Source organism: Ochotona princeps, chromosome 5, assembly GCF_030435755.1.
Source record: "Ochotona princeps isolate mOchPri1 chromosome 5, mOchPri1.hap1, whole genome shotgun sequence".
Lineage (NCBI taxonomy): Eukaryota > Metazoa > Chordata > Mammalia > Lagomorpha > Ochotonidae > Ochotona > Ochotona princeps.
This window is the reverse complement of record NC_080836.1, coordinates 41,068,831-41,084,849: the sequence shown is the minus strand read 5'-3', so window position 1 is coordinate 41,084,849 and position 16,019 is coordinate 41,068,831. Positions and strand designations below refer to the sequence as shown.

Here is a 16,019-nt window from a genome sequence, read left to right as displayed (position 1 = left end):
TGAAAATACATAATTCAGTAATGTCTATAAATTTGGAAATTAAGCCATGTACCTCTCTTAAAATATTTTAAGATCTTTAAAAATGTATTTTAAGAGCAGAATTACAGAAAGAGGAGAGGCACAAGGTGCGGGGGAGACTTCAACCTGCTAGTTCACTCCCCAAGTGGCTGCCATGCCAGGGCTGGACCAAGGCTGGGCCATGTGAAAGCCAGGAACCAGGAGCTTCCTCCAGGTCTTCCCAGGTCTCCCCAGCCAAGCACTTGGATCATATTCTACTGTTTTCCCAGAGCCATTTCCATGGAGGCAAATTGGAAGCGAAGCAGCTGGGTCTTGAATCAGTGCTAGTGGCCTAGCCCACTATACCACAACACTGGTCCTTTAAACATTTTGGAGAAGGGGTGCGCCTGGCATGGTAGCCTAGTGGCTAAAGTCCTTGCTTTGCCATGTGTTGGGATTCCATATGGATGCTGGTTCATATCCCAGATGCGCCATTTCTCTTCCAGCTCCCTGCAGTTGAGGAAGGCCCAAAGCCTTGAGAACTTGCTTCTGTGTGGGAGACTTGGAAGAGGCTATTGGCTCCTGGATTCAGATTAGCTCAGATCTGGCTGTTGTGGCCACTTGGGGAGTGAGCCAGTGGATGGAAGATCTTTCTCTCTGTCTTTCCTTCTCTCTGTAAACTGACCTTCCAATTAAAATAAATAAATCTTGGGCCCGGCGGCGTGGCCTAGCGGCTAAAGTCCTCACCTTGAACGCCCCGGGATCCCATATGGGCACCGGTTCTAATCCCAGCAGCTCCACTTCCCATCCACCTCCCTGCTTGTGGCCTGGGAAAGCAGTCGAGGATGGCCCAATGCATTGGGACCCTGCACCCGTGTGGGAGACCTGGAAGAGGTTCCTGGTTCCTGGATCGGCGCGTACCGGCCGTTGTGGCTCCCTTGGGGAGTGAATCATCGGATGGAAGATCTTCCTCTCTGTCTCTCCTCCTCTCTGTATATCCGGCTTTCCAATAACAATAAAAAATCTTAAATAAATAAATAAATAAATAAATCTTTAGAAAAAAAAATTTTTTTGAAATTTTATTTGAGAATCACATAAGGAAAGACAGCTTCCTATAGCTGATTCACTCCCCAGATGCTCACACCAGCCAGAGCTCAATCCAGATTTCCCTCATGGACAGCAGAAACCCAGCTACTAGAAACATGACTTGCTACATCCTCCAGTCTGCACTGGAAGGAAACTTCAATGGATTGTTAGATTTGGAAACCAAAGTAATACTCTCAACCAGGATTTTAATCAGTAGGCAAACCAACAAAAAAATTAAGGTGTCCTAAAGTTAGTAACTATAGTAGCAACTGGAAATGAATGATCTCAAATCCCACATCACAATTTATGAGACATGCTGAAAATTGCATTCAGACATTCAGGGCCATATACATGTATATAGTACAAAGAGGAACCTCCTGCCCCAAATAGCTGATTTTTTAAAATATAGTGTAATATGTCACAAAGTTGATGGCAAGATAAATTTAAAGAAAAGCATAAGATGGAAATAAAAAAGATAAAAGTAGAAGTTAGGGGCCAGCATTGTGGCATGAGAGATAAAACCACTGCCTACAATGCAGGCAATCCAATGTGGGTTCAGGTTCCTGTCCCAGCTGGTCCACTTCTGATCCAGCTCCCTGTTAATGTTCCTAGCAAAGCAGCAGAAAATGACCCAAGCGTTTGGGCTCCTATACCCATGTGGGAGACCCGGAAGGAGTTTCAGGCTCCTGGCTTTTGCTTAGTTCAGGCCTGGCTATTGTAGATTCTGGGGAGTAAACCAGCAGAGGAGGGTTCCCTATGTGTTTCTACCTCTCTGTTCTCTCTCTCTCTCTCTCTCTCTCTCTCTCTCTCTCTCTCTCCCTGTTTTTATAACCAATACTTTTTAAAAAAAATACAAGTTGAAAAAATATGAAAATGCTACAAAACTTAAGTTAAAAGTTCATTGTAGTGGATTGAGCATTTGGCAGAGTGGTTGAATCACTTGGGGTGCTCACATCCCCTGTCAGAGTGCCTGGGTTCAAGTACTGGCTCCACTGTCACCCATCTTGCTGATAACAGACATCAGGTGATGGCCTCAGTACTTGGGTTGCAGTCACCTGTGTGAAAGACGCAGATCGAATTCTAGGATCCTGACTTTGACTTGAGCCCATTGCAGCTTTTGTGGGTGTTTGAAGAGCTAACCAATTGAATGAAGCTATATGTTTGTCCATTTCTCTTTTTCAAATAAATAGAATATTGGTACTTTTTTGTTTTTAATTTTTTATTTTACAATACAATTCCATAGGCTCTGAGATTTCCCTTTCACACTCCCACAATTCCACCCCCACACTAGTTTCCCCTATTTTATTACAAAAGTATTAATGGTTTTTAAAATGCAATCTTTGGAAAGGTTATTGAAAATCATCAATTCCTAGTAAGAATTGTCAAGAGAATTTAAAGGATTGTCAAGAGAATTTAAAACTATGTGTACAAAAGTTTGTTAATTTTTCTACTGTTTTGAATATTGGGAAATTTGCGTAGTCAATACTGAAAAACTAAAAATCAGAATATTCTTTCTTCTTAAATTATTTAGAAAGGGCCTGGAACACTGGCTTAATTGGTTGATTCTCTCCTTACAAGCACTGGAATTCCATATGGGCACTGGTTCATGTCCTTGCTGCTCCACTTTTTATCCAGCTTCCTGTTTGTTGCCTGAGAAAATAATGGCGAATGACCCAAAGCTTTGGGAGCCTGTACCCATGTAGGAGACTCAGAAGGAGCTCTTGGTCTGGAATAACTCATATGTATTCTAAATCAGTATTTTTTTAATTTAACAAATTTTTATTTTATTATTATTTTATGTTGAGACACAGGCAGGAACCTCCCATCTGATCTCCATTCACTCTCTCCCATCACTCTTTAAATACCTGCAGCAGCCCAGGCTGGGCCAGGAAGGAATTCAGGAGCCCAGCAACTCCATCCATAGCTCTCACGTGGTGGGCAGGGACTCTAGTACTTGAGCCATCACCTGCTGTCTTCCAGTGTCCGCATCAGCAGTAAGCTCAGTTGTGAATGGAACCAGGACTCAAACTTAGGTACTCTAATATGGGATGTTTGCATCTCAAATAGTATATTAAACGCTAGGCCAAGTGCAGGCCTCTATTGACAACATATTTGACAGTTCAAAGATGAAGACCATGATTATGCTAACTAGACCCAATTGAATTTGTGAAAAGCTATAAGTCCACAATGATGTCCTAAGAGAGGGAATTCACATACACAATAAAATTATATATATATATATATATATATATATATATATATATATCCCCATGAGTCGACTATGTCAGCCAATGGACATTGAAAGGGTTCCCTCATCCTTGGATTGGCGAGATCAACATTTCAGAACTATTGAAATCACCTGGGCGGAACTCTCAGATGTGTGTGCCACATCAGGACCTTGGGTTGATATCGGGTGGCTATTCCCCATCCCTGAGTACTGGGTGGTTGGAAGGCCGGGTATGGCTTCTCCTATTATATCTCCCATTTCCTCCCAGAAACAGGAAGAAGAAATAGAAAATTTGGAAACAGTTATCACATGCATTTTTCCCTAACCCTTGATCCTTCCCACCCTGATTAACTATGTAAGCATCATCTTTTTAAAAAAAGTTACTTCTTTTTTTTTTTGTAAAGATTTACTTATTTTTATTGAAAAGTCAGATTTACAGAGAGGAGAGACAGAGTGATCTTCCACCCACTTGTTCATACCCCAAGTGGCCTCTACGACCAGAGCTGAGCCTAACCAAAGTCAGGAGCCAGGAGCTTCTCCTGCATCTCCCATGTGGGTGCAGGGTCTCAAGACCTTCAGCCATCCTCGACTGCTTTCTCAGGGCACATGTAGGGAGCTGGATGAGAAGTGGGGCAGCCAGGGACAGGAACTGCTGCATATATGGGATTCTGGCACATGCAGGCGAGGACTTTTAGCCACTAAGCTACTGCCCCAGGCCTCAATTATTTATTTTTATTTGAAAGGTGGACTTACAGAGAGAATGAGAGACAGAGATATCTTCATCCACTATTTGTGACTGCCCAGATAGCCACAATAGCTGGAGGGAGCCGACTCAAAGCCAGGAGCCACAATCTTTTTCTGGGTCTCCCACATCAGTGTGGGGTCTCAACGATTCGAGTTATCCTATGCTGCTGCCCCAGATCATAAGCAGAAGCTGGATGAGAAGTGGAGCAGTGGGGACTAGATCTGGTACCCATAAGGGATGCTAGTATTGCAGGAGGATGATTAACCAATTTAGCCTCCTCATTGGACTCAGGATTATTATTTTTTTTAAAGATTTATTCATTTTATTACAGCCAGATATACACAGAGGAGGAGAGACAGAGAGGAAGATCTTCCGTCCGATGATTCACTCCCCAAGTGAGCCTCAATGGGCCGATGCGCGCCGATCCGAAGCCAGTAACCTGGAACCTCTTCCGGGTCTCCCACGCGGGTGCAGGGTCCCAAGGCATTGGGCCGTCCTCGACTGCTTTCCCAGGCCACAAGCAGGGAGGTGGATGGGAAGTGGAGCTGCCGGGATTAGAACCGGCGTCCATATGGGATCCCGGGGCGTTCAAGGCGAGGACTTTAGCCGCTAGGCCACGCCGCCGGGCCCGACCCAGGATTATTTTTTTAGAAAAAAATTCTTGGTATTACCAGAAACTATATTTATATGAGAAGTGACCTTTAGAGGGAAAAACAATATACTTCCCAAATCTGGAAAGCTGCTAGCATGAGTATCTCAAGTGTTTGGCTTCCTAAATATATGAGACTATTCACCAAGAGTATGTGAATTCTGTTTTTACAATAAGCTGTATAACTTTCAGCAGAATCTGAGCAGAAGGAGTTCACCTTCTCTGAACAGGGCTCTCTGGTGATTTCAGAAGAAAATTGTTGCTTTTGCCAAACTGATATCACTTCCTAAATGATAATTGTCTTATCTGATTTTTTTTTGGCTTAGAACTTCTACCCTGAGCTCTTTTATTAAAATTAAAAAAAATTGTCCCTCTGGTATATGACTGTGTAGAGAATTATACTATAGTAATGATATAGTGGAACTAAGCAGGGGGGTGCAAATTGGGAAGGGTATAAGGGAAATCCCAGGGCATATAGAACCGTATCAAAAAATGATAATAATAATGATAATAAAAATGATAATAATAATAAATGATAATAATAAGTAAAATATTAAAAATATTATCACTCTGGACTCATTTTAAAACAAACCTGAAGTGGTTCTTTCTGTAAGTTTGTTCTTGATGTCCTATGTAGTTATTAAATACTTTGTCTTAAGATGTATCTTTTTTACGTGCATTTTTTTACATTGGGGTTGTCATCTGAAAAAACATTACAGACAATGCTGTCCTGGAGCATGTTGTGGTATACTTTAAAAACACAGAATCTTTCTTGGACAAGCAGACCTATGCTCATTGCAATCTGAAGTCAAAGTTGAAGAGAAGATCTGAAAAGCATATAGGTAAAAATTATGCTGTCACACAAAACAAAACAAAACAAAATGCCAGCATCTTTGATCAGAAAGCACACAGACTGAGATGATGTGGCATCATCTTCAAAGCTGACAGAGTAAGTCAGCGAGCCCCTAGTTCAGTGTTCAGTGGAGGCATCCTTCAGGAACGATACGAAATTAAAATAATGTTGTAAATGGAAAACTAACAGAAATTTGTTTCTGGCAGATCTATATGAAAAGAATTGAAATGGAAGTTCGCCAACTGAAAAGAAATGATACGAATTCAACACTTAGATCTTCAGGAGCAATTGAAGAACATCAGAAATGGTAAATATCTGAATAAAAATAAACACTGCTTTTTTCCTTTTAAGTTCCTTAAAAAGACTTGTGGATATTTAACGTTGAAAAATATTGCACAGGAGTTTTTTTATGTATGTAGAGGGAATATAGAAATATAAAATAAAATGCACATATGTAATTACTTAAAAAATGGGTCTGGCACTGTGGCATTGTAGGCTAGACTCCATTTGTGATGCCAGCATTCTGTATGGGCACTGGTTCGTATCTCTGTCCAAAATCAAGAAACAAAATCAGTCCATTCCTCAACAGATGCAAATGAAAACTGGTAATAAAGTCAAGTATATCTCTAAGAACAGACACTAAGAATCAAACTGAGCTTATAAGGGTTGCACATGAGATGACACAAATATTTCTGTTGTATCTAGGTCACAAACATCTTCTTTAGAACCTATTTACTTATTTGAAAAGTATAGTAACAGCCAGTGCAAAAGATTTTCTATACATTGAATCACTTCTCCAATGCCCGCCATAACCAGTACTAGGTGAAGGTGACATTAAGAGCTAGGAACTCCATGTAGGACCCCTGCCAAATAAGCACTAGGAACGCAAAAATGTCACCATCATTTTTACTGTATCAAGCTGAAAATGTCACTGTTAGAGAGCTAGACATAATAAATTGGGGGTTAAGTATGATTTCTCTCTGTTTTTCTGTATTGCACTTGTGCTTTGGTTCAATAATAAGTATGTGGAACTTTCTGGAAAAAACTAAAATGAGCTAACTGAAAAAAAGACAAGATATTAAGGTTTGGGGATAACAGATAAAATCGTACTTATAGAGTAATTTTGCTCTAAATCTTCAAGTTAGATATTAAGAAAGTTTTAAAATTAATAAACTATGATTCTAACCCAAGAAAGTAAAATAAGCAAAGTAGTCCATAATTAGTAGAATGAAAAAGTAAAAAAGAAAAAAGTGAACCATTCAAACACCAATTGATAGATACAATAATTATAAACATAGATATAATTGACAAAACCAAAATCTAATGCTTTGGAAAGATAAACTAAATAGACATAAGCTATTTAAATTATCAAAGAAAAGAAAGAATGAAAATCACTAAGATAAGGAGTCAGAGGATTTTTCACTGATCTTACCAAATTTTATGCATATGGGAGTTTTTTTTTCATTTTTTTGTATTATTATCATTTTATGATACAGTTCCATAGACCTTGGGATTTCTTCTACCTGATCCCCAGATTCCTGCTACACACTGAGTTCTCCCATATCATTACAACAGCATAGTTCCTTATAAACAGTTATGTCTATTATTGTGGGCATGGATAGTGGCAGAGCCCAGACACATCCAACAGTTTCACTGGGAATCCATTCTTATATCCTCACATCTGGATAAGTCACTCTGCACTACACAATCAATATAAAACCCCCAAGGGAAAAGCAACACTACAAAATAAGCAACAGGAGGAAAAATAGAAATTTACGATGCTATGAAGTTAAACAACATGCCACTGGATATGGGAGTATCCATTGCAGAGTTACTATACATCCCCTTAAATTAAAAACCATTAAACAAAATAAACAACAGGAAGAAAAATAGAAATTTACAACACCATGAAATAAAATAACATACTACTAAATGACTAATGTGTTGCTGAGGAAATGTAAAAGAAAATCAAAAACCTTCTTGAAGAAAATGATGCTGCTGTAAGATCTATGAGTCATTGAAGCATTTAATAAGAAAAGTGTTTTGAGGAAATGAAACTGAAAGTAAAATCACCAAAATCCATGAGATGTAGTTTTTGTTGAACTTTGTTGGTGAGATATGTCTTCTGAAGGCAGCAAATAGATGGGTTCTGTTTTTAATCCAGTCTATTAATCTATGATGTTTGATTGATGATTTTAAGTCATTTACATTCGGGGTTAAAATAAGTGTTAATTTGGTCCTGTCATTTAGCAATAGTGGTTCATTGATTTAGTCTTCTGTTGTTATTTTTACTAGGATGTTCTTCACATTTGCCTTTGGTTTTAATGGGTGCTATTCCTTTTCTCTGTCAAGAGAACATCTTTGAGTATCATTTGTAGGACAGGATTGGAAGAGGCACATTTTTTTAACTTTACTGTGGAAAAATTTTATTTCATTTCAAAGACAAAGGAACTTTTTTTAAAGATTTATTTATTTTTATTACAAAGTCAGATATACAGAGGAGAGACAGAGAGGAAGATCTTCCGTCTGATGATTCACTCCCCAACTGAGCGCAACGGGCCTATGTGCGCCGATCCGAAGCCAGGAGCCAGGAACTTCCTCCAGGTCTCCCACACGGGTGCAGGATCCCAAGGCTTTGGGCCATCCTCAATGCTTTCCAGACCACAAGCAGGGAACTGGCTGGGAGTGGAGCTGCCAGGATTAGAACCAGCACCCATATGGGATCCCAGGGCGTTCAAGGTGAGGACTTTAGCTGCTAGGCCACGCCGCCGGGCCCAGACAAAGGGCATGTTATTCTGGGCTGAAAATTTTTGCTCTTAGAATCTGGAATATGTCATACCATTCTCTTCTGGCCTGTAGAGTTTCCTTTGAGAGATCAGTGAGTTTTATTGGAATTCCTCTATATGTCAGTTGATTTTTTTCACATGCACATATAAGGATCTTTTCCTTCTGTTCAATTGAAGAGAGCTTGATGATCATGTGCCGTGGTGAAGATAGCTTTTGATCAACTCTGTTGGGAGTTCTGTGCCCCTCCTGGATGTTGTTTCCCAATTCTTTTTCCAGATTAGAGAATTTTTGCTTTATCGTTTCATTAAATACATTTTTTGAACACAGCTTCTCTTTCTGCACCTTCTGGGTCTCCCATAACTCTTACATTTTGCCTTTGAGTAGTCTCTTAATTCTTGAATGCTGTTTTTAGCTTGTCCCAGCACCACTTCTAGCTTTTGGAGTGTTTCACAATTGTGGGAAGAAATATCTTCCGATTTTGTGATTCTTTCTTCTGTATACTTAATTTCATTATTAAGACTTTCCACTGAATTTTTAATTTGCATCCTTCATTTCCAGCAATTCAGCTTGATTTTGTTTCAGTGTTGCTATTTCCTGTGTGACATATTCCTTAAATTCCTTCAACTCCTCTATTACATGCTTCTCATTGTTGATAAGAAGCTTTATAACAAGTGTTTTGAATTCTGTGTCCCCCACTTTCTCGATGTCTTCCTCAGTTAACTCTGAGGTTGGCAAAGGCTTTTGCTCCTTTGCAGGGGAGTCTTCAGTAATAGTCATTGTGCCTGTGTCTCTTCTTTTGCTCTTGATCATTGTACTTCTGGTTAGCAGAGTCTTCTCCTTAGGGCAGGTTTCTAAGCTCTGTCACCCACAGATCTGCAATTCTATTTTACTTATTGTGGTTGGTACACAGCTCTTTGTTTGCAGTCAGTTGTGCCACTCCCTCCAGTGAGTTCCAGCTCTAGGTTCTTATGTTAGACTTCCACCATGGTCTCTGTAGCCCCAGCTCCTGACTCAGCACTCTCCACCTCCTGTGATACTGTGTTGAGGCTGCACCATTGTCTGTGCAACCTTTCTCCCACTACCAGTTCGAGCAGTTCCTAGGATTTGGGAGACACCATGAGTCCTATATAGCTAGGTTGTTGTTGATGCTGATCTTGCTGGAATGTGTTGGCCATTAGGTCTAAAGACCACATGTACCTATTTTGACCCAGCTAAGTGATCCATACAATGCCAAAGTTGGTATTATTTTCCCTGTGGGACCAGGGCAATGCACGGAGTTCAATGAGCTTGCCCCCAGCTCAGAGCATGCACAGATCACTATTGCCCCTGCAATCTTACAGCTTTTGCAACACTGTACAAAATGGTGTCTGATGTGCCACTTGTGAAGTTCTTGATCTACTGGCCAGGAGGTCTGAGGTCTACCCAGACCTATCTTGGGTGGAACCTGTAGGATGTCACGTTGTTGCAGTTCACTGAGTCAGAAATGGGTTGACTCCCAGCTCAGTGCATATGCAGTCCTGTCCCATTGCCCTTGCCTCTCTATTCAAGCAGGTGCCCAGTTCAGCTCTTTGGGTGGTAGCCTGGGCTGTGAAATCTACCCTGTTCCCACACTGTCTGTCTCGAACCTGTAGGATGTCTGTCTCTGCTTCTGGTCAAGTCAAACAGGCCAGGAGGATGGGCAGTTTTTTGTCTGAGTTCATCTCCTGAGTTCCCGGTGAATGTCCCTTCCCACCTTGTTAGAGTGGGATTCTGGCTTCTGGTGCAGTTCAGATCATAGCTGCTTGAATGCTGCTGGGATGTCTGGTCACTGCAACACCACACAGTTGTGTCCACTGCTTTCCTGTGTCCATCAGTCTCCAGATACTCCTGTGCCATTGATCTGTCCTCTCCTATTTCCTGGAATGTGTCTCTCTGCTTCACACTGGCTAATGTTTCTCCATCTGTTTAAATGTGTCTTTTCCCTATTCTCCCATGTTGATTCTCCAGGATATGGGAATATTTTTAAATTAATGTCTTCAACTTAAATGGGTTGGATGAATTCCTTGGGAAAGCAACTTACCAAAATTTATACCAAAAGCAGAAAAGTTACAGAAAATTCAGATTATTTAGAACATTGAAGTGAGAACACTGGCCAACACAATTTGTTAGGTAGTACAAAATACAACATGCAAAATACAAAATCTGACCAAGAATAATGAATTAAACCATCTTCACTGTAATATACCTCCTGAAATTTAATTGAAAAAATTGCGTCTGGCATTATGGCATAGCACGTTAAGCCACTACCTGTGAAACCTACATCTCATAGGGGTACTTGTTCCTATCCCAGATGTTGCACTTTCAATTCAGCTCTCTGCTAATATGCCTGGGAGAGCAGTGGATGAAGACCCAACTGTTGCCTTCTACACAAACTTGGGAGATCCAGATAGAGATCCAGCCAGACTCCTGGCTTTGGCATGGCCTAGCCCTGGTCATTGTGACCACTTGGGAGTGAACAAATGGATAGAGAATTTTTTTGCTGCTTCTCTGAGTTCTCTTTGTAACTTTGCCTTTCCAATACATAAACGTTGGGCCTGGTGCAGTAGCCTAGCAGCTAAAGTCCTCCCTACAAGTGTCAGGATCCCACATTGGCCTCAGTTCTAATCCCAGAAGTGCTGCTTCCCATCCAGTTCCCTGCTTGTGCCCTGGGAAAGCAGTTGAAGACAGCCTCAAGCCTTGGGACCCTGTACCTCTGTCGGAGACTTAGAGGAGTCTTCCAGGTCCTGGCTTTGGAGCGGCTCAGCTCCAGCCATTGCAGCCACTTGGGGAGTGAATCAGTGGACAGATGATCTTCCTCTCCTTCTCTTTGTATACTGACTTTCCAATAAAAATAAGTTTAAAAATACATAAATGTTTGTTTAAAAATCCACCTTATAAAATAGCCCAATGAATTAAGTATTATATTTTTAAAAGATACTGCAATCAGTAAACAGAACTTGCTGTGTGAATGCAAGGCTGGGTCAACATTGAACACTTTACCAATTTTAATTCACTGTGCTACAAAGTAAAAGACAAAGCACATATGCTCATTCCAAAATGTACAGAAAAACGAAGTTGACAAAATTTAATATGTGTTTACAATGAAAACACAGTAAGCTTGTAATAATGGGGAAGCTCTCTTTGCAATATGTAGTATCTGCTTGAAAACTCTGGCTGACATCATGCATGGTAGTCAAAGACAGAGTATTTTATCCCAAAGATTGGAAATAGACGGAATTTCCACCTTCATAATTTATGCATTGCATCATAGCAAACTAATGACAATAATAACAATGATGTGTAAAGATCAAGAAGTAGAACTTCAGAAGATACGATGTTTCACTATATAACACAAGGAGTTTGTAAACAAATACTTCAGTAAGTGAATGCCTTTAATAACATAATAGGACACAGGTTTCAGATAAAAAGCCGTTGTGATTTTTATATACTATTACCAAACTGTTGGAAATATTTTGCCAAAAAATAATATTTAGGAGTAAATATGAGTTATACAGTTTTTACCCTGAAAACTATAATACACTATTGATTTATTCAGTAGTATGTTATTTAACTTCATGTTGTAAATTTTCTATTATTTTTCTTGTTATTGATTTTTATGGCTTTTCTTTTAAGGGGATTATAGTAACTGTGAGTGCAGTATGCATCTCTACTTCCAAATTAAAAATGAACTCCCAAAGAAACTGTTAAATATATCTTGACAATAGGATGCTGGACTCTGCCATTGTCCAAACCTACAATTGTCAGGATACATTTAAATAGCAGAACGATGGGGAAATAAGTTGGAGTAGGAAATTTTGGTAGGGGGAAAGGGAAATCCCAGAGCCTGTGGAATTATATTATAAGATTAAAAATAGAATAGAGGGGGAAAAAGAATGATGGACATGTGTCTCTTTATGAAGGACTGTACTGCTTGAATAATATGGGAGAAATCAGTTGGCGGGGGGAAGAGTTTAGGGAGGTGAAAGGAGAAATCCCACAGCCTATGGAACTGCATTATGAAATAATAATTTAAATGTATTGACTTAAAAAGCAAAAACAAAAAAGACTGACTTTTGAAATTATCTGAATTAATAGGAAAATAATCTATGTGTATGAATTTTTAGCACTCAAGATTGCAGTGATATGGCTTTCAACCAAATTAATGAATGTAACCTATATAATCTCAACTGGTTTGGGAGAATTGACAGGTTGTTTCTAAAATCATTTGGAAATTTAATAAAGGAGAAGACTAAGCATTGCAATTTTTAAAATGATAGACAAAATTTGAAATAAAAATTTGAAATTGAAATCAGAGTTTCCTTGATTTCAAGACTTGACATAACATTGCTATGATCATCATTATGTCGTTATCATGGTTATATTATTGAAACAGTATTACCGCAAAGTAATGGCACAAAATTGAATATTAAAGTACACTAATACATTGATAACTAATTTTCATTAATGGTGTCAAGCTAATTAAGTGAGGAAATGGAGAGTCTTTTCAGTAGATGGTGTTAATACAAGTGGCTGTCCAAGTAGAAAAAAAAATTATTAGAGCCTTCCTCACAATATGAACAAAAAGTAATTCAATGGAATATAGAGTTAAGTGGAAAACTAACATAATAAATCTTTGAGGATGTGAAATCATTGAGATGTGAAAATTATTTTTATCAGAACATAGAATCAAAAATATATAACAGATTAGTTTTTAAATATCAATTGATAATTTTTAAATTTTAAATTTTATTTTGGGGGCCTCAAATTAGGGTAGGGAGGGTCATGTGTGGAGGAAGGTGAGTGGGGCATACTTTTAAGTTTTTTTTTTCTCCTGTGTCTACATTAAAGGAAGCAGAGGGGGTTGCTCCTGGCTGTCAAACTGCATCAGTACCCAGGGATGGGGGATTTGATGATGCCTTAGAGATCCCCAATGTGGGGAAGAGTTTTTGAAGGTGTTATCTGAGTGAATTTGATAGTTCTGACAAGTTGTTGGTTGCATTGCTCCGGGATTGAAAAAAACTCTTTGCAAGGTCTATTGGTTGACAAAGTTCACCTTAGTGCATCCATAGACCCAGGAACATACTGCAAAGCTTGACCAACCTGCTGTGCTCGCTGTCCTCCAATCAGGCAGTTGATGTTCCCTGCTGACCTCGTTGAGCTGGCTGTCATTTCACCTGTGTACATCTGGATATGCTGTCCACCAAACAGGAATCAACAGCTGAAGAGACCCATTTCTGATATATGCATTCCAAGGACTGACCACACACCCTGTAATTTTTCCTTTAGCCAGGTTCTGAGTCCAGCAATCTAGTTAGGAAGTGCCCCCAAGAAATCTTGCCTGGGGTGACCTCCAACTTCATTCTTGTATGCACCAGTCAACACACATACTATTGGATTCAGCTACCTGGTTGGTTTCTGTATCTCATATCTCACACATATCTCTTGCAAGCCAATGTGTTCTGCAGCACAGCCAAGCCCAATTCAGGCAAGCCCGCCACAGAGCTAGTCCTCACACATACCAGCAGGTGCTATGGCTTAGTCAGGACAACTTCCAATAACCCCACCAAGCCTATCACCAGCCCTGATTTTTGCACATGCCAGCCTCTGCTAAGACCTAGCCTAGCCCAGCTCTGGTACACACACATGGGAATTGCAGCTTAGTGCTGCTGACCTGCCCCCAGACCTATCCTTCACATAGGCTGACAGTTGCCATCACCTTGTCCAGCCTGGCCACTCCCAGCTCCAGTGTTTATGCTTACCAGGAGTAAGAACAGCCCAGCAAGAAAGCACCCATAGTCCCCTACTAGGCATGCTCCCAGCTCTGGATCTTGGGCCTGTCAGGGGGTACTGCAGTTCAACCTGGCATGACATATCCAGTCCTGGCACCAGCCGGCATGTGCTGTGCCCTAGCCTAGCTGGACCACACCCATTCTCACTCTTGTATATGCCAATGGGTGCAGCAGCCTAGCCCAGCCTAGCCATCACCCAGTCCCAGCTCTCACACTCACCAGTGAAAACAGTGGTCAAGCAAGGGAGTCCCTGAAGTTCTCATATCAGGCCTGCTCCCAACCCTGGGTTTTGTGCATGCCAGCATGTACTGTGGCCCAATATGAGATGGACTGTCCCCAGTCTCAGCATTTGCCAACAGGTGCTATATCCTGGCTCAGCCAAGCCCAGCTCCAGTCCCAAACTAGCCAGCCTGCTCCATTCTCAAGCTTCTAGTGAACTGCTGGATGTTGCCATCCAATCTGGCCTGTCCTGCATCCTGTCCTGGATCTCACTCGAGTCAGTATGTGCTGTGGAGTAATCCTGCTTTGCCTGCACCCATACCTGGCTCATGCATATGCCAGTGGATATTGCAACACAACCTGGTCTGGCCTGCCCACAGCTCCGGTTCTCGCATACACAAGTGGGAGCTCTGGCCTAACAAGGGAGTTTTCCAAGTTTGCCTAATTGATCTGCCCCCAGCATTGGATCTCACATGTGCCAGAATGTGCTGCTATCCAGACTGACATGGCCAGCCCCCAGTCCTGGCACTCACTGGTGGGTGCCACAGCCTAGCCTGTTTGGCCAGCATCCATTCTTGCTTGCACTACTGGGTGCTACAGCCTAGCCCAGCCTGGCCTACCCCCAGACCCAACTCTCATGTGAACCAATAGGTGCCCTGGCCTAGCATGGCTTGTCACACACCCATTCTGACTCTCATGATCACCAGTGGAGGCAGGAGTGTAGTTCAGTCTGGTCTGCCCCTAGGCCCAACAAAAACATATGCTGAGGGGTGCTTTAGCCTTGCCCAGGCCAACCTGCTCACAGCCCCAGCTCTCAAATTGTAGGTTGTATGCTTTGTAAGAAGGGAAGATGGTATTTTATTATTTCCTAAATATTGTGTGAAGATAGACTGCCACTATGTAGATTTCAAAGCCATCTAGCTTGAGCATAAAGATTTTTAATGTCCCTTCTGGTGAACAGACTACTGTTGGGGAAGAAGTCACAGATTCCAATAATCATCACACAGCCATCACCTTGTTTTATAAGTATATAATCTAATGCCTGTTGATTGTCCATAATTACTTAAGACAGAGTGACCCCAGACCGGAGTACTTACTGTGTAAGTTGGCCTGAAGGGTAGACAAAGTTGCCTAAAGCAATAATCAGGTTTTTAAAATTATCTTCTTATTGTATACCAAGATCTTCTGGTATTTTATTAGAATATAGTAGAGTTCTCCTGTCATTGGCAGCTTCCAGAGAGGAGAGAAAGTAGGATAGAACATGTTTGTCTTAAAGTACAGCAGCCTTGATATGGTAAAAGCAAAGGCTTTACTTATCACGTAGAAATATTTGAGGCCATCAGTTGGTCCACAGGAGTAGGAACCTACGTATGTTATTCCCCCGTGCACAGGAGTCAGCAGCTGAAGTGTCCTAACATGCAATGTGCGCAGTGAGGCCAGGCCATACACAATACACAGCCAGGGGATCTGGTCCCTGGGATCAGAGATTCTGATATGTCTGATGCCAGCAGGACATGAGCGCACAGGCTGCTTGTCTACATCAGAAGCTGCTGGCCCAGGGCTCAGGGCCCAGGAATGATGATGGTCTGCTGGCTCTGGGTTTCCTGGGCCTGCTCCCTGCTTCACTGTGCATTTGTGACTGTGAGTGC

At 41.1% G+C, this 16,019-nt stretch overlaps 1 protein-coding gene across 14 annotated transcripts in view; it reads left to right on the top strand.

The window, feature by feature from the left end:
* Positions 1–16,019, top strand: part of BAZ2B (bromodomain adjacent to zinc finger domain 2B) — a 360,709-nt gene that overhangs the window by 47,125 nt on the left and 297,565 nt on the right. For 13 of the 14 annotated variants that reach the window (XM_058664534.1, XM_058664527.1, XM_058664536.1 and 10 more), the window contains exon 2: positions 5,764–5,864. The gene's annotated coding sequence lies outside the window, so the exon portion shown is untranslated. Of the gene's footprint in view, positions 1–5,763; positions 5,867–16,019 lie in introns of all 14 variants that reach the window. The other variant, XM_058664525.1, reaches the window with a different exon arrangement.